At 51.8% G+C, this 10928-nt stretch overlaps 1 pseudogene; it reads left to right on the top strand.

Annotated features, from left to right (window-relative positions):
* The first annotated feature begins 5615 nt into the window (after positions 1-5615).
* On the top strand, positions 5616-10181 carry LOC148390188 (janus kinase and microtubule-interacting protein 3-like; annotated as a pseudogene).
* The last annotated feature ends 747 nt before the right edge of the window (positions 10182-10928 follow it).

The following is a 10928-nucleotide window of genomic DNA, read 5'->3' as shown; positions in this document are numbered from 1 at the left end:
TGCCGCACTGAACAACATTATGCCGCACTGAACAACACCATGCCGCACTGAACAACACCATGCCGCACTGAACAACACGATCCCGCATTGAACAACACCATCCTGCACTGAACAACACCATGCCGCACTGAACAACACCATGCCGCACTGAACAACACCATTCCGCACTGAACAACACCATGCCGCACTGAACAACACCATCCTGCACTGAACAACACCATCCCGCACTGAACAACACCATGCCGCATTGAACAACACCATGCCGCACTGAACAACACCATCCTGCACTGAACAACACCATGCCGCACTGAACAACACCATGCCGCACTGAACAACACCATGCCGCACTGAACAACATTATGCCGCATTGAACAACATTATGCCGCACTAAACAACATTATGTCGCACTGAACAACACCATGCCGCACTGAACAACACCATGCTGCACCGAACAACATTATGCCGCACTGAACAACACGATCCCGCATTGAACAACACCATCCCGCAGTGAACAACACCATGCCGCATTGAACAACACCATGCCGCACTGAACAACACCATGCTGCACTGAACAACATTATGCTGCACTGAACAACACGATCCTGCATTGAACAACACCATGCCGCACTGAACAACACCATCCTGCACTGAACAACACCTTTCCACACTGAACAACACCATGCCGCACTGAACAACATTATGCCGCACTGAACAACACCATGCCGCACTGAACAACACCATGCCGCACTGAACAACACCATGCCGCACTGAACAACACCATGCCGCAATGAACAACACCATCCCGCACTGAACAACACCATGCCGCATTGAACAACACCATGCCGCACTGAACAACACCATCCCGCACTGAACAACACCACCCCGCACTGAACAACACGATCCCGCATTGAACAACACCATCCCGGACTGAACAACACCATGCCGCACTGAACAACACCATTCCGCACTGAACAACACCATGCCGCACTGAACAACACCATGCCGCACTGAACAACACCATGCCGCACTGAACAACACCATGCCGCACTGAACAACATTATGCCGCACTGAACAACACCATGCCGCACTGAACAACACCATCCCGCACTGAACAACACCATGCCGCATTGAACAACACCATGCCGCACTGAACAACACCATCCTGCACTGAACAACACCATCCCGCACTGAACAACACCATGCCGCACTGAACAACATTATGGCGCACTGAACAACATTATGCCGCACTGAACAACACCATGCCGCACTGAACAACACCATGCCGCACTGAACAACATTATGCCGCACTGAACAACATTATGCCGCACTGAACAACACCATGCCGCACTGAACAACACCATGCCGCACTGAACAACACCATGCCGCACTGAACAACACGACGTCGCACTGAACAACACGACGCCGCACAGAACAACACGACGCCGCACAGAATAACACAATACCGCACAGAACAACACAATACCGCACAAACAGTTTTAGATAATATTACGTCGCAGTCATGTGACGCGGACATGACGTCAATAGGCGGAACTCACGGCAAAATTATAATCCGTGGGCGTGGCTTGCAACAGGAAGTAGGAAAGCGGCAGTTCTGGCAAACAAGACACAGCTGTTAGTAACACGATGACTAACAAGGCAAATATTTTTGTTTTCAGCTTGCAACTTGACCGTCTAGAGCGTACAAGGTAATTACAACTGTTTTTTTTTAGCCCTGAAAAGCGAGGGAGTGTGGCGTTTGGGAGGAATGTCGAACTCGGCGTCTGCTTCCAGCCACAGACGCCAAATTTCGACGATTATTTCGACTGGTCAACGGTTGTAAATTATTGCGTTGACTAAAAACTTTATTTAACTCTACTCTTAACTTTGCCGTTTCAGATATGCGGGTATTACACCGCGGAAATGACGTCAATAGGCTGAACTCTCGCCAAAATTCAAATCTGTGGGCGCAATGGCCTTGAGCGAGACACCGGATACAAACACGACGATTATCAACAGAAATATCTTTATTTTCCGCTTGCAAGTGGACCGTCTAGAGCGTACACGGTAAGTACAACTCATTGTGTTTAAAAAGATTTACGTTTGTGTAGTTTGCGTTGCGTTGTATCTGTGAATGTTGGTTGAGGCTAAATGTTAATGTTTAATTTCATTCCTTTAGGTTCCACGGTGTTTGTTGGCTGTATGTTTTCCACTGCAAGAAGAGGCTCGTATCATTGACCAGCAGGAGCTACAATGGTGAGTACCCCTTTCGTCTTCCATTTATGTTAAACACTTCCTATTTCATGTCTAACAGTACTCGATTTAACAAATAACCATAAATAAATACAGTGTGGGCAGTCACGTTAACATATGTGATTATCCTGCCTAATATGTTTATCACAAATATGTCACTAATCACTAATATGTTTATTTGTTTATCACAACACCTTTGGACCTTCAGCAATCGATTATTTACCTTCATCTACATAGAGACAGAACGATGGTGTCTTAAACATCTCATTCATTTCACCAAATAACTTCACGCAGGTGGATAACGGCCGTCTCGGTCACGCTATGTTGCGTGATGCAGTTTTGAAGAACCAAATGCATTTATTCAATGAATAAGTCAAGCTAGTTCTATGTTTATGATGTTGTAAGTTACGGTACCGATTGAAGTTGAGTTCGAAGCCAGTGGAAAACAGCGCTGCGTTTGTGCTCTCCAGGTACAAATGTTGTGATCTCTGACTGACGACCGGGCGAGACTCGAGTAAGAGATGTCCAAACGAGCTCCGGCAGGGCGGGCCAAGGCGGAGCGAACGGACGCCCTTCAGGCCGCCAATGACGAGCTGAGAACCAAACTGATGGACGTCCAGTTAGAACTTCAGCAGGAGAAGAACAAGGTGAAAACCTCAACAGACAGACACTGCCTGCCTCCCTGCCTGCCTCCCTGCCTGCCTCCCTGCCTGCCTCCCTCCCTCCCAGTTTTCCCGATGTAGATTAGACATGCGTGTGCCATGACTGTGTCAGCCTACATCAACAAATGCACCGAGGACGTCAGCACCACTAAGAATATCATCACCCGGGGCAACCAACGACCCTGGATGACTGAGGAGGTACGTCAAACGCTACGAGCGCGGAACTCTGCCTTCAAGTCTGGCGACAAGGAGACACTGAGGACAGCGAGAGCCAACTTGAACCGTGCCATCAGGATAGCGAAGCGAGACCGCAGTCGAAAATTTCAGGATCGTTTCCACGACGTCAAAAACATCAGGAGTATGTGGCAAGGCATACGGGCGATTACAGACTACAACTCACCCTCCCCCCCCCCCCGGTGGGTGTAGTTGATGCTGACTTTCTAAATGGTCTAAATAACTTCTTTGGGAGGTTCGAGGCACTAAACGGCACTCCAGCAGTTAAAACTGTCCCCCATCAGGAAGAGGAGGTACTCTGCCTTGACTCCGCCGATGTGTTGAAGACCCTGAGGAGAGTCAACCCCTGTAAGGCCCCTGGCCCCGACAACATTCCTGGGCGTGTGTTCAGGGAATGTGCAAGTCATCTGGCTGGGGTCATCACAGACATTTTTAACACCTCGCTGGGCCAAGCCACAGTGCCGGCGTGCTTTAAGACTGCCTCCATCATTCCGGTGCCGAAGAAACCTCAAATCACCTCATTTAATGATTACCGGCCTGTTGCACTGACTCCGGTTATGATGAAGTGCTTCGAAAGGCTGCTTAAAGGTCACATCGTTTCCAGACTCCCCCTATTATTTGACCCGTTCCAGTTTGCCGACCGGCAAAACCGCTCCACTCAGGACGCCATCTCCTCCGTTCTTCACCTGAGCCTGGCTCACCTGGAGGAGAAGAACACCCATGTGCGGAGGCTGTTCCTGGACTTCAGCTCAGCGTTTAACACCATCATCCCACAGCATCTGGTAGGAAAATTGGAACACCTGGGCTTCAACACCCCCCTTCGCAACTGGCTGCTAGACTTCCTCACCAACAGACCTCAGTCAGTCCGGGTCGGACAGAACACCTCTGATGTCATCACCCTCAGCACAGGCTCCCTTCAGGGCTGCGTCCTGAGCCCCCTGCTGTGCACCCTGATGACACACGACTGCGTCCTCAGGTTCACCACCAATCACATCGTGAAGTCAGCAGACGACACAACGGTGGTGGGGCTCATCAGAGACAACAACGACCTGGACTACAGAGAGGAGGTGGAGCAGCTGGTGGGCTGGTGCAGAGAAAACAGCCTGATCCTGAATGAGGAGAAGATGAAGGAGATCATCGTCGACTTCAGGAAAAAACAGCCTCACCACGCTCCACTGATCATCAACAGCTCAGCTGTGGAGGTGGTCAGCACCACCAAATTCCTGGGGGTCCACATCACAGAAGACCTCACCTGGACTATGAACACTACGGCACTGGTCAAGAGGGCACAGAAGCGCTTGTACTTCCTGCGGAGGATGAGGAGAGCCCACCTGCCCCCACCCATCATGAGGACGTTCTACAGGAGCACCATAGAGAGCATTCTGACAAGCTGTCTCTCTGTGTGGTGTGGAGGCTGCACCGCCTCCGATTGGAAGAACGTGAGGAGAGTGGTGAGGACAGCAGAGAGGATCATAGGGGCTCCTCTTCCCTCCATTCAGGACATTTCATCTCAGCGCTGCATGTCCCGTGCCCGTAACATCATCAATGACCCATCACACCCCCACCATGGACTGTTCTCCCTGCTGCCCTCTGGGAAGAGGTTTGCAGCATCCGCTGCAGGTCCACCAGGTTCTGCAACAGCTTTTTCCCTGCTGTCATCAGACTGTTGAACACTAGAACTGTTGAGCTCTAAACTGAACTCTGCATCACACATTCACAGAACTGTACTTTATGACACTACGGACCTCTATCTTGCACTATCTCGCACTACCAACTTTACTGAACTTGTATAAACCCTTTAAATAGAAGTTTAATACATGGTTTAGCATTCCTCTGCACACTCTTGAATACTGTTTTGCCTACTTGCACTATTGCATAATTATCACTGCTGCACTTTATACTTATTTTTAATATATATATATATATATATATAGTATATATGTATATATATATATTTTCATAGGGTATGTTACTTCTATTCAACTGCAATATCACTACTTTGTTGTAAGACGTATGCAACGGAATTTCGTTTTGTATGCACCATGTGCAGACAAGATGACAATAAAGTTTGTCTAAGTCTAAGTCATGTCAGGTCAGCTGTCTGGAGAGAGAGAGAAGTCAGGACCTGCGGGCGGAGCACCACCGTGCCACCGCCGCCATGACGGAACTCAAAAGCAAACTCCATGAGGAGAAGCAGAAAGAGTTAGCCATTACCAGGGAGACATTACTGCGGCAGCATGAAATGGAGCTGATGAGAGTGATCAAAATCAAAGATGGAGAGATCCAGCGACTGAATGCCTTGGTCCTCAGCCTGAGGGACGGCTCCATGGACAAGGTGATCCGCTCTATCCGTGTCTGACTATCCGCACGCCACGTCGGGCTTCGATGCGGCCGCTACCGTATTGTGTAGCTTGTCCCCAGTAAGCGTCGCGGCGCTCCGTTGCGGTCTCAACGGCCCGGTGTGGCGCAATGTCTGCTCAGGTGAGGAGGGGGGGCGCTTTGCTGGCGGAGGTGGAGGAGACGCGGCGGTGTCGGGAACCGAGCGGTGTCGCCTCCACCAGGAGCGCGGAAGAAGCCCTGGCAGCGGCCCAGCAGGCCTGGCAGTCCCGAGCGGCCGAGCTCCGATCGGCTCATCACCAGCATCGGGAGGAGCTGAGCCGAACCAAGAGAGACTGCGAGAGGGAGATCCGCCGACTGGTAGGACTGATCAGATGCGCGGTGCGTGGCTATGTTCCCAATTTCGTTGTATACCTGCAGTGCAATGACACCTAAGGCATTCTATTCTATTCTATTTCACAAGAAGAAAATGTCCGGTTGCTCGCTTCGCTTTTGTCACAGCAAAGGTGTTCTAGTCGATTCAAGAAAAAAATTGGCCGGTTGCTCTCTTTGTTTTTGTCACAATTCTGGCAAATGAGTTTGCCCGCCTGCCTGAGCGCTCCCCGTTTGTACATCCAGACGGATGAGATCAAGCTGAAAGACAGAGCGGTTAGTGTTTTGGATGAAGCCCTGGGGCCGGCCACGTCCACCGCCTTCAGCTGCAGACTCAGGCTGCCGAGCAGCAGATCGCTGCCCTGAGGGATTCCCAAAGGGCGGGCCTAAACTACCCTGGAAGTGGGGTCAACGCCGCTACTAGCAATCCTCTTCATTGCGTAAGCCACCTCATCACACACTTGCAGTACGCATGACTTAGTTCGTTGCTGGAGGAAGGTAGCACAAAAACAGTTTTGAACTTTGAACGAGTGCTTGTGTGTGTGTGTTGCGGGGCGTTTTCAGTCTCAGGAGGATCGGGACACGCGACGGTTTCATCTGAAAATCGCTGAGCTCAGCGCAGTCATCAGGAAACTGGAGGATCGAAACGCCCTGCTTTCTGAAGAGCGCAATGAACTGGTAATTTATTGACGGCACGCTTGAAGGTTTGCGCTACGTTTGATGCGCGCCATCCAGCGAGGCACCCATTGCGCTTGCTTATTAGTTGAGCGGCGCGGCGAGTCGGTTGCCTGGTAGATGTCTTTTATTGGGAGCCAAAGCCACGATTCCGTTCAAACCGATGCAAAAGGAATGGATACGTTCTGGCCCGCGTGTTGTGCGTCTTTCACATCCCGCACTTCATGCTTGCAGCTAAAGCGACTGAGAGAAACAGAAAGCCAGTTTCTGCCACTCCTGTACAAAAACAAACGCCTGAGCAGGAAGAATGAAGAACTCTCGCTGGTGCTGTGTCGCCTTGAAAACAAAGTGCGCTTTGTCACCCAGGAGAACGAGGAGATGGCAAGCTTGGTAAGTCGACGCGGACAACGGCGGCGTGCCAACAGAGTCCACTGCATTTGTGTTCCACAGAGAAGGCCTAGTTCGCTCAATGACCTGGACCGCGGTTGCGGCTAGCAGGACGGTGAAATGGAGTTCCTTCAAGTTGTGGAGCAGCGGCACATCATCGACGACTTGTCCAAGGTCTTCAGGCAGGCGACTCGGTGCACGTACGGCAGCGCCGCGCTCGCTCGCTGTCGCCAGGAAACCTTTTCCGTCCAAAGCTTGGCCGGCGGCCGCCATCCAAAAAATTGGCCCCTTAAATTCCGACCTTTCAAGCAGGAGCATTGTGCGCACGCGTTTGAACACGCTTTAGACTTGTTTTGCCGTTTTCAGCAGCTCAAAGCTCCCGTTTTGTCAGCGCCTTTGCCACTCGCTGTGCGCTGAAAACGACGGACTTGCCCGGCTGCTCAGCCCGTCAACCATGAGCCGCGAGCGCGACGTCATTGTCCGTAGGCAGCTAGTGGCAAAATGCACCCTGTTAGAGTTGCGCTCGCTCCAACTTATTTTGCAAGAACCACACGGGAGACAAGTAAGTTCTTTTGGACACCTGCAGGTGGAGAGTCCATCCGTTGTACGAATGAAGTCTGACTCTCGGCTCCTGCACGAGCATTTTAATTAAGAGAAACAGGGTGGGTGTAAGAGTGGATTGAATAGAGGAAGCCCTTGACCTCTAGTCAAAACATAGCAAGGGGTGTTTTACGACTTTGTGTAGGAAGGGATAAGCGATAGGGATAAATAATATTATTTATTACAGGTCGCAGTCAAAGTCAAAGCAACACAATGATACGATAAAGATAATCTGGAAAACCCTGACACATCCTGTAGTTGTCACTTTTGGAAAAGACGAGCGTCCCTCCAATCATCGCCGGTGACGTGTTTTTCAGGCTCTGGAGACAGGAGCTCATGTCAGAAATGTCATTGTGAGTCGCGTTTGTTTCTGCGCCGGAGCCGTTCGTTCCCTTTGCATCCAAAGAATCTCAAAGGCGGATTATTTGTGTCGACAGGAGAGAGATTTGCTGCTACGATACCGACGTCGAGAATCTCTGAGGAGGAACAAAGCGTGAGGTCCTGCAAGGTGAGTCTGTTTGTTTGCGGCTGCTTGGTGTTGCGCAAGATGAAATGGCCTTTTTCTCGCTATCGTTCCTCTCGTCGATTCATCGTGAGGTGTCGCTTCAGTTTGTTCAGAGAGATGTTTGCTTCCGCGCCCGCAGGTCATCGAAACATTTTACGGCTACGACGAAGACGTGTTGGTGGACTCGGACGGATCGTCCTTGTCTTTTCACACCGACAGAACCCCCGACACGGAACCCGAAGAGGTAGCCCGCCATTTCTGCCAGCGTATTGGCACCAAACATTCCTCTTCAGCCTGGAATCGGACTCGTCTTTGCGTCGCGGGTGCTTTGTCGCCGGTCTGACTGATTCTGGTACTAGTGCTGTGTTGCATTGGTGTGTGCATGAAGAGGCGGAGCTTCGCTACCGCCAGCTGACGCAAGAATATCAAGCGCTGCAACGAGCCTACGCTCTGCTAGCCCAGACCAGCGAAAGGGGACTACGACGCCGAGAAGGAGATCAAGGTGGCGCCCCTTCCCGCAACCCCCGGCCGGGTCGCAGCCTCCCCGTTCTCACCCAGCCTCGGGTGTTCTCTGGTCTGAAAGGAGGAGGAGGAGCCTCCCTCCTCCTCCTTTCAGACCAGAGAAAAGCTGATGGTAGAAATGGGTCACTATCAAAGCAGAGTAGCAGATCTGGAGTCAGCGCTGAAGCAACAAGGACAGGTAAGCTCATCAATGAGCACACCTTTTTCTCAGACAAAATAGCTACATTCTTCAGTCACTCATCCGTCTGGCATTACTGGACCAACCCCCCCCCCCCCCCCCCCCCCCGAACGTGGCTGGGAAAATGCGGAGAAAAGCAAATGTCATTTTCCAGTCAACCAAAGAATTTGTGGATGAAAATGACACAACATTCCAAAGCTGTCCACGCGTTTGTCTCTTCTAGAATGTCAAGTGGGTGGAGGAGAAGCAGCTGCTGCGTCAGAGCAATCAGCAGTTGGCCGAAAAGGTGACGGAAAGAAAGGCGCTGGGCGGAGTCGCTTGGCGTCACACCTGTCGGGAAGCCCCGCAGATGAGGTCTGACTGTCTTTTCAGGTCAGGCGGATGGAGGCGGAAGAAGCGCGTCTGAAAGAGCACATCCAGGATATCCGAGACCAAAACGAACTGCTTGAGTTCCGCATCCTGGAGCTGGAGGTGGGAAGACTCGCACAAGCGTGTTGAGGCCAGAGATGTGACGGACGGACGGACGGACGGACGGACGGATGCATGCCTCTGCCTTTCAGGAGAGGGAGTGGCGCTCCCCCGTCTTGAAGTTTCTGCAAGTCCGTTTCCCAGACGGCCTCAGCCCTTTGCAGATCTACTGCGAGGCCGAGGGCGTGAGCGTACGTAAGGCGTCCCTCGCAACCCTAACCTTAACCCGAGGTCCCAGAACACCTTACATTGCTCCTTGCGCCTTTCCCCCGGACATCGTCATCAGTGATCTGATGAAGAAGCTGGACATCCTGGGCTATAACGCCGTAAGTGTATGTCGAACTCCTTATGTTCGCACTCCACGAGACTCGGCGGCTCAAATGTGACTTTTGGAAGGCTTTGCGCTGAAAGAAGCTTGTTGACGCTGTGCCTTTGGGCTCTTGCAGAATCTCACCAACGAGGAGCAGGTGGTCGTGATTCACGCCAGGACCCTTCTCACCCTAGCCGAGAAGGTAACGCGCACGTCCACGCACGCTCTCGCATTCTGCTTATGTGACAGCAGCCTTTCCTCAGTGGTTAGAATACATCAAAGTGACCAAGTCAGCACTTCAACAGAAGATGTTGGACATTGAAAGTGAGAAGGTAGACAGACACGCGACATCAGCCAAGGGGAACTCCGGCAATGTGCCCCAACAATTCTGACCTTGAGCTGTGCTAGGATATGTTCTGCAAGCAGAAGGGCTACCTGGATGAAGAGTTGGACTTCAGGAAGTGTTCCATGGACCAGGCTCATAAGGTAAGCCGCCCTCAAATCTCCCGCCGGACCACTGATGGACGAGGATTGCGGCCCAGAGGATCCTGGAGCTGGAGGCCATGTTGTACGAGGCGCTACCGCAGCGGGACTGCCCCGCCACGGACGGCGAAAAAGCCAGCCACGCTGGCGTGAATGACGTGCTGACGGCGGATCAGAGAGAAGAGCTTAGGAGCGCCGTGGACCAATGGAAGCGAGCCCTGATGTGCGAGTTGAGGGAGCGCGACGCTTGCATCCTCCAAGAGAGAATGGATCTGCTGCACAGCGCGCAACAGGTAAGGGCCCAAAGCCAGCCCGGCACTTACTTGCACGCTTACTGGCTTTTGAATGCCACTTTCCATTTGTCCGTCCTAGAGGAACAAAGAGCTGAAAGAATTCATCGAAGCTCAGAAGAGACAAATCAAACAATTGGAGGAGAAGTTTCTGTTTCTCTTTCTATTCTTCTCCTTGGCCTTCATTCTGTGGCCCTAACACCAGCTGGTGAGTGAGCTCCAGCGGCACCGCACTCGACACCTCCGATACACTGCCAGCCGGTCTCAGACGTTGGCAGACGCTCCGATGCCAACGTATACCCCCCGCCACGGTGACAGAGGCACCGCGTCACACCGGCGCTCATCCAATCAGAAGGCAGGAAAAGCAAATTCACATGCAGGGCACTTTTGAACCAGAAGAGAGCGCCACAAAAAACGGTTGTTGCCCCAAACGCGCACTAAAAAGGGTCAGAATAACAAGAGTCCCACTGGCCAGCCGGGGCCACCCGTCCAGCTGTTTCTTCAGGGGGGAAAAAAATTGGAGTCACCGGTGAGTACATTTTGCATTTAGCTCTGCTTTTCTGCTTCTGTCTTCAAGTGTGTGGCATCCTGCGATCAAAGAGTCAGCCAACCCCAAAGCGGTTGACCTCAACGTCCCACCACCATGCCTACCAGA

Source organism: Syngnathus floridae, chromosome 12 (genome assembly GCF_059516105.1).
Source record: "Syngnathus floridae isolate MCC-2025c chromosome 12, RoL_Sflo_1.0, whole genome shotgun sequence".
In the NCBI taxonomy this organism is placed as follows: domain Eukaryota; kingdom Metazoa; phylum Chordata; class Actinopteri; order Syngnathiformes; family Syngnathidae; genus Syngnathus; species Syngnathus floridae.
This window is presented reverse-complemented; position numbering and strand designations above follow the sequence as displayed.